Below are 15,525 nucleotides of genomic sequence, written 5' to 3'. Positions count from 1 at the left end.
CACTCACTCTGTCATCACTCACTCTGTCATCACTCTGTCATCACTCACTATGTCATCACTCACTATGTCATTACTCACTATGTCATCACTCACTATGTCATCACTCTGTCATCACTCACTATGTCATCACTCTGTCATCACTATGTCATCACTCTGTCATCACTCACGATGTCATCACTCTGTCATCACTCTGTCATCACTATGTCATCACTCACTATGTCATCACTCTGTCATCACTATGTCATCACTCTGTCATCACTCACTCTGTCATCACTCACTATGTCATCACTCACTATGTCATCACTCTGTCATCACTATATCATCACTCACTATGTCATCACTCTGTCATCACTCACTATGTCATCACTCTGTCATCACTCACTATGTCATCACTCTGTCATCACTCACAATGTCATCACTCTGTCATCACTCACTTTGTCATCACTCTGTCATCACTCACTATGTCATCACTCTGTCATCACTATGTCATCACTCACTATGTCATCACTCACTATGTCATCACTATGTCATCACTCACTATGTCATCACTCAGTCATCACTATGTCATCACTCACTATGTCATCACTATGTCATCACTCACTATGTCATCACTCTGTCATCACTCACTCTGTCATCACTCACTATGTCATCACTCACTATGTCATCACTCTGTCATCACTATGTCATCACTCACTATGTCATCACTATGTCATCACTCACTATGTCATCACTCTGTCATCACTATGTCATCACTCACTATGTCATCACTCTGTCATCACTATGTCATCACTCACTATGTCATCACTCACTATGTCATCACTCTGTCATCACTCACTATGTCATCACTCTGTCATCACTCACTATGTCATCACTCTGTCATCACTCACTATGTCATCACTCACTATGTCATCACTCTGTCATCACTCACTATGTCATCACTCTGTCATCACTATGTCATCACTCACTATGTCATCACTCACTATGTCATCACTCTGTCATCACTCACTATGTCATCACTCTGTCATCACTCACTATGTCATCACTCACTATGTCATCACTCTGTCATCACTCACTCTGTCATCACTCACTATGTCATCACTCACTATGTCATCACTCACTATGTCATCACTCTGTCATCACTATGTCATCACTCACTATGTCATCACTCTGTCATCACTCACTATGTCATCACTCACTATGTCATCACTCTGTCATCACTATGTCATCACTCACTGTGTCATCACTCTGTCATCACTCACTATGTCATCACTCTGTCATCACTCACTATGTCATCACTCTGTCATCACTCACTATGTCATCACTCTGTCATCACTCACTATGTCATCACTCTGTCATCACTCACTATGTCATCACTCTGTCATCACTATGTCATCACTCACTATGTCATCACTCACTATGTCATCACTCACTATGTCATCACTCACTATGTCATCACTATGTCATCACTCACTATGTCATCACTATGTCATCACTCACTATGTCATCACTCTGTCATCACTATGTCATCACTCACTATGTCATCACTCTGTCATCACTATGTCATCACTCTGTCATCACTCACGATGTCATCACTCTGTCATCACTATGTCATCACTCACTATGTCATCACTCTGTCATCACTATGTCATCACTCTGTCATCACTCACTCTGTCATCACTCACTATGTCATCACTCACTATGTCATCACTCTGTCATCACTCACTATGTCATCACTCTGTCATCACTCACTATGTCATCACTCTGTCATCACTCACTATGTCATCACTCACTATGTCATCACTATGTCATCACTCACTATGTCATCACTCAGTCATCACTATGTCATCACTCACTATGTCATCACTATGTCATCACTCACTATGTCATCACTCTGTCATCACTCACTCTGTCATCACTCACTATGTCATCACTCACTATGTCATCACTCTGTCATCACTATGTCATCACTCACTATGTCATCACTATGTCATCACTCACTATGTCATCACTCTGTCATCACTATGTCATCACTCACTATGTCATCACTCTGTCATCACTCACTATGTCATCACTCACTATGTCATCACTCTGTCATCACTATGTCATCACTCACTGTTTCATCACTCTGTCATCACTCACTATGTCATCACTCTGTCATCACTCACTATGTCATCACTCTGTCATCACTCACTATGTCATCACTCTGTCATCACTCACTATGTCATCACTCTGTCATCACTCACTATGTCATCACTCTGTCATCACTATGTCATCACTCACTATGTCATCACTCACTATGTCATCACTCACTATGTCATCACTCACTATGTCATCACTATGTCATCACTCACTATGTCATCACTCACTATGTCATCACTCAGTCATCACTATGTCATCACTCACTATGTCATCACTATGTCATCACTCACTATGTCATCACTCTGTCATCACTAAGTCATCACTCACTATGTCATCACTATGTCATCACTCACTATGTCATCACTATGTCATCACTCACTATGTCATCACTCTGTCATCACTCACTCTGTCATCACTCACTATGTCATCACTCACTATGTCATCACTCTGTCATCACTATGTCATCACTCACTATGTCATCACTATGTCATCACTCACTATGTCATCACTATGTCATCACTCTGTCATCACTATGTCATCACTCACTATGTCATCACTCTGTCATCACTATGTCATCACTCACTATGTCATCACTCTGTCATCACTATGTCATCACTCACTTTGTCATCACTCTGTCATCACTATGTCATCACTCTGTCATCACTATGTCATCACTCACTATGTCATCACTCACTATGTCATCACTCACTATGTCATCACTCACTATGTCATCACTATGTCATCACTCACTATGTCATCACTCAGTCATCACTATGTCATCACTCACTTTGTCATCACTCTGTCATCACTATGTCATCACTCTGTCATCACTATGTCATCAATCACTATGTCATCACTATGTCATCACTCACTATGTCATCACTCACTATGTCATCACTCACTATGTCATCACTCTGTCATCACTCACTATGTCATCACTCTGTCATCACTCTGTCATCACTCTGTCATCACTCACTATGTCATCACTCACTATGTCATCACTCACTATGTCATCACTCACTATGTCACCACTCACTATGTCACCACTCTGTCATCACTCACTCTGTCATCACTCACTATGTCATCACTCTGTCATCACTCACTATGTCATCACTCTGTCATCACTCACTACAGTAGGTGCACGCGATATTGTGTCAATCTCGCTCCCTTTCTCGGCGAGATTGAGCACCTACGAGCCCCATCGCGGGAGCCAGCGCCGAGCTGGCTTGCCGCGATAGAGACAAAGCCGTCATAGAAGCGACGGGAGATCCAACTTGGATTCCCGCCAATTCTACACTTGTGCGGCGTTTGTTATGAATCCTGAGGGGGAAGACCCCGCCGGATTTTAAATAAAAATCCGGCATGGGTTCCCCCCTCAGGAGCATACCGGGCCCTTAGGTCTGTTATGGGTTGTAAGGAGAGCCCTCCCTACGCCGAAAAAACGGCGTAGGGGGTCCCCCTACAATCCATACCAGACCCGTATCCAAAGCACGCTACCCGACCGGCCAGGAAAGGAGTGGGGACGAGCGAGCGCCCCCCCCCCCCCTCCTGAGCCGTACCAGGCTGCATGCCCTCAACATGGGGGGGTTGGGTGCTCTGGGGCAGGGGGGCGCACTGCAGGGCCCCCCCACCCCAGAGAACCCTGTCCCCATGTTGATGAGGACAGGGCCCCTTCCCGACAACCCTGGCCGTTGGTTGTCGGGGTTTGCGGGCGGGAGGCTTATCGGAATCTGGGAGCCCCCTTTAATAAGGGGGCCCCCAGATACCGGCCCCCCACCCTACGTGAATGGATATGGGGTACATCGTACCCCTACCCATTCACCTGAAGGAAAAATGTTAAAGTCAATAAACACAACACAAGAGTTTTTAAAATAATTTATTAGTCTGCTCCGGAGGCCGCCCCGTCTTCTTTAGCTCTGTTTACCAGGGGGGGCTTCTTCTTTGACGTCTTTGGGTGGGGGCCGCTCTTCACCGCATCAGTCCCATCATGCTCTGTACCTACCCATGTGATACCTACCCACGTGGGTAGGTATCACATGGGTAGGTACCAGAGCATGATGGGATTGTGAGGTCTATATAAATCCGATGCAAGGTGCGCACCCGTCATTGCAGCGAGGAAAGGCGACGTGTCAACATCGGGAGAAGAAGAGAAGTGAAGAACATGACGTCACAGCACGGAAGAAGAACTCGCAGCACGGAAGGAGAAGAAGACGTACAGCGCAGAAGAAGAAGAAGGCACCGGACAGCGAGAGGAAGAACCGGGGTGCGCCGAGTCAACAGCGGAGAGCGGCGAACATAGAAGGAGACCCCCGGAGAGTTGAGAAGACCCCCCGGATAGCGGAGAAGACCCGTCGGGATAGCGGAAGAAGAAGCCCCCCCGCCGAAGACGCCGGAGGAAACCCGCCGGGGGATGGGGGCTTTTTTAAAAGCGACCCCCCCTGGCGGTGGAAGAGAACCAGACGGCGGCCCCCACCCACCCGAAGACGTCAAAGAAGAAGCTCCCCCTGGTAAAAGAGCTAATAAAGAATACAGGGGGAGCCTCCGGAGCAGAAAAATAAATTATTTTAAAAACCCTTGTGTGGTGTGTTTATTAACTTTGACATTTTTCCTACAGGTGAATGGTTAGGGGTACGATGTACCCCATATCCATTCACTTAGGGTGGGGGGCCGGTATCTGGGGGCCCCCTTATTAAAGGGGGCTCCCAGATTCCGATAAGCCTCCCGCCCGCATACCCCGACAACCAACGGCCAGGGTTGTCGGGAAGGGGCCCTGTCCTCATCAACATGGGGACAGGGTGCTCTGAGGTGGGGGGGCCGCAGTGCACCCCCCTGCCCCAGAGCACCCAACCCCCCCATGTTGAGGGCATGCAGCCTGGTACGGCTCAGGAGGGGGGGGGGCGCTCGCTCGTCCCCACTTCCTTCCTGGCCGGCCGGGTAGCGTGCTTTGGATACGGGTCTGGTATGGATTGTAGGGGGACCTCCTACGCCGTTTTTTTCGGCGTAGGGGGGCTCTCCTTACAACCCATAACAGACCTAAGGGCCCGGTATGCTCCTGAGGGGGGAACCCATGCCGGATTTTTATTTAAAATCCGGCGGGGACTTCCCCCTCAGGATTCATAACAAACGCCGCACACGTGTAGAATTGGCGGGAATCCAAGTCGGATCTCCCGTCGCTTCTATGACGCGCTTGCTGGGATGTGCTGTCACTATTCCAGTGAGTGCGAGATGTCGGCGAGATCTCGGCACCATGTCGCCGAGAATCAGCGCAATGCTGTAGGCTTCCTAAGGTTCTGTTTAAAGCTCAACTCCAGTCCAAACTTTCCAGTTTGAGATGGATAAAGAAGTGATATAACTAGGGATGTCCCAATACCGATACTAGTATCGGTATCGATACCAAGCATTTCCCCGAGTACTTGTACTCGGGGGAAATGCTCCGATGCCTCAGCCGATACCTGGGCAGGCAGGGGAGTTGCAAGTCTTCTCCCCCCTGTGCTGTCTTTCCCCCATGCTGTGCTGTCTTTCCCCGTGTTCCGTGCTGTGCTCTTTCCCCCGTGTTCATGCTGTGCTCTTTCCCCCGTGTTCATGCTGTGCTCTCTTCCCCCGTGTTCCGTGCTGTGCTCTCTCCCCCTGTGTTCCGTGCTGTGCTCTCTTTCCCCCGTGTTCCATGCTGTCCTCTCTTTCCCCTGTGTTCCGTGCTGTGCTCTTTCCCCCGTGTTCCGTGCTGTGCTCTCTTTCCCCCGTGTTTCGTGCTGTGCTCTCTTTCCCCCCGTGTTCCGTGCTGTGCTCTCTTTCCCCCGTGTTCCGTGCTGTGCTCTCTTTCCCCCGTGTTCCGTGCTGTCCTCTCTTTCCCCCGTATTCCGTGCTGTCCTCTCTTTCCCCCGTGTTCCGTGCTGTGCTCTCTTTCCCCCGTGTTCCGTGCTGTCCTCTCTTTCCCCCGTGTTCCGTGCTGTCCTCTCTTTCCCCCGTGTTCCGTGCTGTCCTCTCTTTCCCCCGTGTTCATGCTGTGCTCTCTTCCCCCGTGTTCCGTGCTGTGCTCTCTCCCCCCGTGTTCCGTGCTGTGCTCTCTTTCCCCCGTGTTCCATGCTGTCCTCTCTTTCCCCTGTGTTCCGTGCTGTGCTCTTTCCCCCGTGTTCCGTGCTGTGCTCTCTTTCCCCCGTGTTTCGTGCTGTGCTCTCTTTCCCCCTGTGTTCCGTGCTGTGCTCTCTTTCCCCCGTGTTCCGTGCTGTGCTCTCTTTCCCCCGTGTTCCGTGCTGTCCTCTCTTTCCCCCGTGTTCCGTGCTGTCCTCTCTTTCCCCCGTGTTCCGTGCTGTCCTCTCTTTCCCCCATGTTCCATGCTGTCCTCTCTTTCCCCCGTGCTGTGCTCTCTTTCCCCCCGTGTTCCATGCTGTCCTCTCTTTCCCCCATGTTCCGTGCTGTCCTCTCTTTCCCCCGTGCTGTGCTCTCTTTCCCCCCATGTTCCGTGCTGTCCTCTCTTTCCCCCGTGCTGTGCTCTCTTTCCCCCCGTGTTCCATGCTGTCCTCTCTTTCCCCCATGTTCCGTGCTGTCCTCTCTTTCCCCCGTGCTGTGCTCTCTTTCCCCCCATGTTCCGTGCTGTCCTCCCTTTCCCCCCCGTGTTCCGTGCTGTCCTCTCTTTCCCCCCGTGTTCCGTGCTGTCTTTTAACATACCAATAGCTCAGCCATTAAAGCTAAAACTATATTTACCACCAATACACCAACTATCCCCAACCACCAGGCTAAACTTACATGGCAACCCACCCGGGCCACAGCGAACTCTACACAACATTGTAAATCCAAGTTCAGAATATCAAGCCCAATATCAGAAAGATAGATCATATCAGGGTGATAAAAACCATACAAACCTCCTTCTAAATCCATATGTCGGTAGAAAAACCATTGAACAGAAGCCATAAATTTAGCTATAATCCTGTTTACCCTTTTTCTGATCCTTTCAAGGTACATGAGATCTGGATCAAGCAACCACTTCAATCGTGGAATGAGCTCAGAAAAAAACAGAACTAAAGGTATGCAGTATAGAATGTAAATGGAAAAAATAAAATGTTATTTTGTGAAACCAAGTCCAATGTCTTATGTACCCCTAAATCATTACTTCCCAAATTAACAATAACAACATTAGAATGTGACCATGAAGAAAGTAAAGTAGTTAACATAGAACTTAAATCAAACCATGACATGCCTCTATGGCCATGCCAATTAATTGGAAAGCAGGCACTGTCCAACTTCAAACTAGGTCCATAAATTCTGTTAGAGGCCCGAACGTTAGCCCAGTAAATGACTAAATGTCTAATGAGCCATATAATACGTGGAGAACCTAAAATCAGAAAAAACATAAATTAGGCCTAATGTAAGATCGAAAATAATCGGATTTCCAACCTCCCAATTTTTTTTATATCAGGCTCTGAGAAACCCAGCTTGACCGCTTCAGTCGCTGCGCCAATTCGAAAAGAGTGACTAGTAACATGTAAATGGCCTAAACCCAAATGATGGAAAAGAGTACCGCTCCAAGCCCTGCGACCTATGCTGTGCTCCCGCCCTGTAGTGCTGACAGGTGCAGACTCTGCGCTGATCCGTGGAAAAAATAAATGTTCCTGGACTGCCACACTCTGATAGGGGATTTATTGAAACAAAATAAACAAAGGATACAATCCAAAGCTGTATAACATCCAAAAAAGGACCCAGCTATGACTAAGCATCTATCCATGATGTGAAAACATGTTAGCTTTTTTGTCCCCTATGTCCTTTTTACCATTGATTGCAGTGTTGCATGATTTTTTGGATGTTATACAGCTTTGGATTTTATCCTTTGTTTATTTTGTTTCAATAAATCGCCTATCAGAGTGCGGCAGTCCAGGAACATTTATTTTTTTCACTAAACCCAAATGAGTAAGATATTTCTTAATCACAGCTGAAAATTGGCATTGAGTAAGAGCTGTGAAGCAACAATTGTTTCGGTCGTGACATTAAATATTTAGATAACCAGGAAAAGGCACAGATAGATGAATCAGGCGAATGTTGTATTGCAATCCACCTTCCTTTGTGTAATTGATCTTGCTGAAACGTAAAAATATCTTAATAAAATCAGGACCCAATGAAACGACAGAAAACAACAAATCATCTAATGAAGATTTAGGCAGTAGTTCTGAAATGCGGAAGGCCCCAAAATTGAATAAACTAAATGAAACCTTAAAGGGATTATAAAGGTTCGTGTTTTTTCACCTTAACCACTTAAAGAACGCCTCCTGCACATTTACGTCGGCAGAATGGCATGGCTGGGCACAGGCACGTACCCTTTAAGTGCCCAGCCATGGGTCACACGCGCCGCGGGTGCACGCCCACGACCCGGTGCAAAGCTCCGTGACCGCGGCCGCGGGACCTACAGACCCGATCACCGCCGGTGTCCCGCGATCGGTCACAGAAGCTGAAGAATGGGGAGAGGTGTGTGTAAACACACCTTCCCCGTTCTTCACAGTGGCAATGTCACTAATCGTCTGTTCCCTGATATAGGTTAAGGTGATCAGTGACGTCACACGTCCAGCCCCACCCCCCTACAGTTAGAAACACATATGAGGTCACACATAACCCCTACAGCGCCCCCTAGTGGTTAACTCCTAAACTGCAATTGTAATTTTCACAGTAAACAATGCATTTTTATAGCATTTTTTGCTGTGAAAATGACAATGGTCCCAAAAATGTGTCAAAATTGTCCGATGTGTCCGCCATAATGTCGCAGTCACGAAAAAAAAATCGCTGTTTGCCGCCATTAGTAGTAAAAAAAAAAATATTAATAAAAATGCCATAAAACTATCCCCTATTTTGTAAACCCTATAAATTTTGCGCAAACCAATCGTTAAACGCTTTTTTGCGTTTTTTTTTTTTTAACAAAAATATGTAGAAGAATATGCATATAAAAGAAAAATGTTACTGCGCTGATGTAATTATCCAGAGGGTTCAATCTCTGGAAATGTGAACTGATATAGTGCACTATCCACCATATGTGACAAAAATTATATCAGGGACAGAGTGTACCCAATATTCAGTGTGGATAAACTAAATACAAACAATATATAGAAATATACAAATATGTCTCAATACTTTAAACGTAAACAAAAGATTTGTGGTTAGTGTATCGGCATACACATCAATATGCCATAGTGCTCCTGTGAAGGAAAAATGGCTACTGTTGCTACTACTAGCCAACTGAATAGTGAAAACAAACAATGCAAAAAAATATATATATAATGATGAGAGCTATTCAAGAAAACAAACGATGTGCAATGTGCCCGCTGCACTGTGAATAGTCCAATGAAAAACAATGCAATACAATTTATATATATATATATATATGAGTAAAATTATAAAAATAAAATAATCAAAAAGCCAATGAAATGTGCAATGTGCCAGCTGCACTGAAAATAGTCCAATGACAGACAATCTTGCTCTTATACAATAGGTTCCAGTATAGAAAGAGTTCAATGCTGGTAATGCTGTATACAAAAAAGTGCAACTGTCTCTTCCACCCGACAAAGATGTGCCACCATCACCAATGGTTAAACTCAACACTCACCAGACCCCAGATAATATTAGGCCCCAAAGTGGTGTCTTTTCTTTGTCCGTCAAGTGGGTGTTGCCTCCTTCTCCCTTTTACAAGATATCCTTAAATCCTCAAAAACAAGGGGCTCATCATGGTGCAGTATATTAAAACTTTTTTATTAAAAAAGATAAAAAGTTGCATTTACAATGTGGAGTGCCTCCACCGGCACTGAGTGTCTTTGGCAGTGTCAACCGTTAAAAGCCGCTGACCAGCATTTAAATAGCGTCCTAGAAGGTGTGCATGCCCCGCTTCTCTCCTCATGTGTCGCTACAAGGGATCCTGGCATGCTAGTATGCTTTCCCCCTTCTTGTATGTGTCCAGACAGCGAAAGCTCTATTTGTGGGAAAAAAAAGGACGCCAATTTTGTTTGGGAGCCACATCGCACAATTGTCAGTTAAAGCGACGCAGTGCTGAATCGCAAAAACTGGCCAGGTCCTTTACCTGCATAATGGTCCGGGTCTTAAGTGGTTAAGGCATCCTATGCATTGAGATGAAAAAACACCTCGCTGTCATGGGCCCCCCAGTTTTACTCACCTGAGCCTGTTCACCTGCTGTGCGCGTCCCCCGGTGTCCTCTTCTCCACGGAGTCTGGCCGTTGATTGGATAGATTGATAGCAGCGCAGCCATTGGCTCCCGCTGCTGTCAATCACATCCAATGACACGGTCGCTGGGAGGTGGGATCGAGTCAAACACTCTGTGTCTTTGGACGCCAACTGTATGACACGGGAGCGTGCCCGCAAGCTAACCCCCTTGGTAAAGCGCTTCCAAGAGGGGGGTAGCTTTAGCGGGGAGGAGCCGAGACAGCTGCCGTGGGACCTCAGAAGAGCAGGATCGGGGCCACTCTGTGAAAAACTAACTGCACAGTGGAGGTAAGTATGACATGTTTGTTATTTAAAAAAAAAAATCGAACCTTTACAACCCCTTTAAAGAGTAATGCTTCTTCAGGTATATAACAAAGAAAAGAAGAAGCCAACATCAAATGTTGCAAAAGATATAAAGTTACCGGTACTCGAGTATCACTACAGAAACAACGTTTGCGGTAACTTTGAGGGCTTGTTAAACCCAAGAAAACATTTGGAACAGGGAGGAAAACCTTGTAATTTGGAAAAGAAGGAAATGCCGGCTAAAATTTTTACAAAGTGGGAATAGGAGTACAACAGGGAATAAAGAAGCAATTTGCTTCAAAGAAGCTTTCAATTTACCTTTACCTTTGCTCTTCTTATTCGGATGCACACGTGCCACCGCCTATTTTGGAAAGCATGAAGTCAGTGCATGATTGCAATATTCATCTCCCACAAGTTTGTATCTTGTTATTGGGGTACAATGCCTATATAAACGTAACGATAACAGCATGTCTACACCCCAGATAATGTCTCCTTAGACGAAAACGCGTTGGGACGAGCCTACTGATGCCATTGCGTTAAATTCTTCAGTCTATTTACAAGCGCTTTTTTATCTGCTCAAATGATCCGACCAATATCCCTCTGAGCTTCCCTCCTCTGCTTGGAGTCCCCTGAGGGGCAGTGAGATCACCATCCTCCTGTGCTAACTTTTACAGATATGGATGTCTCTATCAGTGTGCTGACACCATAAACCTTGCCGACTCATTGGGCATATGCCTCACTGAGTCAAATTGCTCTGCTAAGCCTTCCTTATGCTGGTGGTGGTTTCTCCCATTATGTTCTTTCTACACTTGTCCCTACATTTGAAGTCTCAAGGTGGCCATTCACTTACAGGGATCATGCTTCATCTTCCATCTGTGGATCCCATCTATTATTTCATCACCTTGTGGACTATATTCAGTATATTTATTTATTGGTTTACACGTGTGTCATTTAGAGTGTACAACGTTTTCCCATTTTTTTTTGCACTATAATTTCTGTTATAAAATTTTGCTAAAAAAATAATCTTTCTTCATAAATTTAGGCCAAAATATATACTGCTACATTTCTTTGATGAAAATAACCACAATCAATGTTTATTATTTGGCCTATAGGAAAGTGCACAAACTATGGTATATATGCAATGTTTGAAAATACAGGGAGTGCAGAATTATTAGGCAAGTTGTATTTTTGAGGATTAATTTTATTATTGAACAACAACCATGTTCTCAATGAACCCAAAAAACTCATTAATATCAAAGCTGAATATTTTTGGAAGTAGTTTTTAGTTTGTTTTTAGTTTGAACTATTTTAGGGGGATATATGTGTGTGCAGGTGACTATTAGGCCCCATACTCACGAGCAAACATGTCTGCTGAAACTGGCCCGCAGGCCAGTTTCAGCAGACATGTTTGCTCGTGTGTAGGCGCGAGCGGGCCGAATTCCAGCAAACATTTGCCCGCCGGGCCTTTTCCCAGCAGACAAATATTCCTGGACTTGTTTTAAAACAGTCCGCTGGAATTCAGCCCGCTCGGACATGTACGGTCGTCAGTACAGACCTACCGTACATGTCCAGGCGCCCGCCGTCCCTCGCATGCGTCGAATGACTTCGACGCATGCGTGGAAGCATTTTAAAGGCGGGCCGCGCACGTCGCCGCGTCATTGTCGCGGCGACACCGCGTCATCGACGCGGCGACACCGCGGACACGCCCCGCGTATTGTTTACGCGCGGACTTCTGTACGATGGTGTGTACAACCATCGTACAGAAGCCCTCTGGCAGACATGTATGGTGAAAACGGTCCGACGGACCGCTTTCACCATACATGTTTGTCCGTGTGTACCCGGCCTTACTGTGCATAATTATTAGGCAACTTAACAAAAAAAAAATATATACCCATTTCAATTATTTATTTTTACCAGTGAAACCAATATAACATCTCAACATTCACAAATATACATTTCTGACATTCAAAAACAAAACAAAAACAAATCAGTGACCAATATAGCCACCTTTCTTTGCAAGGACACTCAAAAGCCTGCCATCCATGGATTCTGTCAGTGTTTTGATCTGTTCACCATCAACATTGCGTGCAGCAGCAACCACAGCCTCCCAGACACTGTTCAGAGAGGTGTACTGTTTTCCCTCCTTGTAAATCTCACATTTGATGATGGACCACAGGTTCTCAATGGGGTTCAGATCAGGTGAACAAGGAGGCCATGTCATTAGTTTTTCTTCTCTTATACCCTTTCTTGCCAGCCACGCTGTGGAGTACTTGGACGCGTGCGCTGGAGCATTGTCCTGCATGAAAATCATGTTTTTCTTGAAGGATGCAGACTTCTTCCTGTACCACTGCTTGAAGAAGGTGTCTTCCAGAAACTGGCGCAGTGGCGTCTCCAGCTTTCATATTTAGGGGGGGCACATGGGGGGACAGGGACAAAAGTAGCGGGGCCAACTATAAAATGCAATTATATATATATATATATATATATATATATATATTTATATATATATATATATATATATATATATATATATATATATATATATATATCCTGGGGCCCTTTACTACGATCCCACTATGTGCCCTTTCACATGTTCTGCAGTGAGCTCCCTTCCTACTATACTGGCCCCCCCCCCCCCCAGGGTGGCAGAAAACAAGAGATATATGTCACCAGCACACCAAGAAAATATAAGGGTCCAAAGCAGTGGGAGAACTCTCAGGGTTGCAAAGGTTGTCTTGCCACCGGGCCCTGGTGTTCTGCCACAGTGGGGATCCCCAGCTGTCCTGTCCCTGCTATTTACAGCGCTGGTCTGGCATCTGTCTCCTTGGCAGCGGCGGTAGTCTATTAGGACCTAGTGCTGGTGACATTATGGGTGCATGCAGGGGAAGGCTGGCACTATTGGTTATAGAGAGCCAAGCCCCCAGCTGGTCACCTAGCAGCAGTAATGCTATATAACCTTCTCTGTTGACATGCTGATCGGCATGTGATCCAGGTGATGCTCCCAGTCAGATAAAAAAAAACAGTATTTATTAGCATCAAGAGTACAACCACATAAATATAATCAACCGTATGATCAGCAGCCATGTGGGCTCTATGCCTGTAAAGTGTGGGCTTTGATCAATAAAATCACTGATATTTATGACTAGGATTTGACTAAGAGCATCACCTGGATTTCATCCCGATCAGCATATCAGAGAAGAGTCCACTGCTGCTAAGCAACCTGCAGGGAGCTCAACTGTCTACAACCAATAGAGATGGGCTCGGGTGTGTTTGAAATCCCACATGCCCGATCACGCCAGGAAGCCGACACTCCACAGTGCTAATCAATGTATGGGCTGTCTAAGAGCTAAGACCAGCCATAGACAGTTTAAATCTCAGCTGGTTCAGCAGAAACTGTCTGAGATTTGAACCATTAATGAGCAGATTCTCTTATAATTATCACTAGTGGTTGCTGTATAGTCACTAGTGATAATCACTGTTTGTCGGGAGAATATAATTGCTGGGCAGGAGGGATATTCCCCTGTCACCACTGTCTGTTGATGGGGGAATCATGCAAGTTTCTTTCCTGCAATCTGTGGATGCAGGAAAGGAATTTGCACCATATATTATCTGCCTAACTGAAAGTGAAAGTAAATTGTGAATGTTTTGAAAGAACAGGAGAGGGGGAGGGAGACAAATGGGGGGGGGGGGAGAAGGGATGGAGATAATGTAGTTCAGTGATTACAGTTACATAGTTTCATAGTTATTTAGGTTGCAAAAAGACACAAGTCCATCCAGTTCAACCACAAAAATAAAAAAACAAAATAAATAAACAAACAAAATAAAAAACACAATGCAATCCTATACACCCAACTCCATACCCACAGTTGATCCAGAGGAAGGCAAAAAACCCCAGCAGAGCATGATCCAATTTGCTGCAGCAGGGGAAAAAAAATCCTTCCTGATCCCCTGAGAGGCAATCGGATTTACCCTGGATCAACTTTACCTATAAATGTTAGTACACAGTTATATTCTGTACATTCAGGAAAGAATCCAGGCCTTTCTTAAAGCAGTCTACTGAGCTGGCCAGAACCACGTCTGGAGGGAGTCTGTTCCACATTTTCACAGCTCTTACTGTGAAGAAACCTTACCGTATTTGGAGATGAAATCTCTTTTCCTCTAGACGTAGAGAGTGCCCCCTTGTCCTCAGGGTTGACCGTAAAGTGAATAACTCAACATCAAGTTCACTGTATGGACCCCTTATATATTTGTACATGTTGATCATATCCCCCCTTATTCTCCTCCTCTCAAGAGTGAATAAATGTAGTTCCTCTAATCTTTCCTCATAGCTGAGCTCCTCCATGCCTCTTATCAGTTTGGTTGCTCTTCTCTGCACTTTCTCCAGTTCTCCGATGTCCTTTTTGAGAACTGGTGCCCAAAACTGAACTGCATATTCCAGATGAGGTCTTACTAATGATTTGTACAGGGGCAAAATGATCTCTCTCTCTCTGGAGTCCATACCTCCCTCAATACAAGAAAGGACTATGCCCGCTTTGGAAACCGCAGCTTGGCATTGCATGCCATTATTGAGCTTATGATCAACTAAAACCCCCAGATCCTTCTCCACTACAGATCCCCAGTTGTACTCCCCCTAGCATGTATGATGCATGCATATTCTTAGCCCCCAAGTGCATAACTTTACATTTATCAACATTAAACCTCATCTGCCACTTAGTCGCCCAATCAGACAGAGCATTGAGGTCGGCTTGTAAATTGGCGACATCCTGCAAGGACGTTATTCCACTGCATAGCTTGGTGTCATCTGCAAAGACAGAAATGTTACTTTTGATCTCAGACCCAATATCATTTATAAATATATTAAATATATGCAGTGCACACACTTAAACACGGCCC

This window comes from Rana temporaria, chromosome 4 (assembly GCF_905171775.1).
Source record: "Rana temporaria chromosome 4, aRanTem1.1, whole genome shotgun sequence".
Taxonomy (NCBI): Eukaryota; Metazoa; Chordata; class Amphibia; order Anura; family Ranidae; genus Rana; species Rana temporaria.
The sequence above is the reverse complement of the archived record's forward strand: the minus strand, read 5'-3'. Positions refer to the sequence as shown.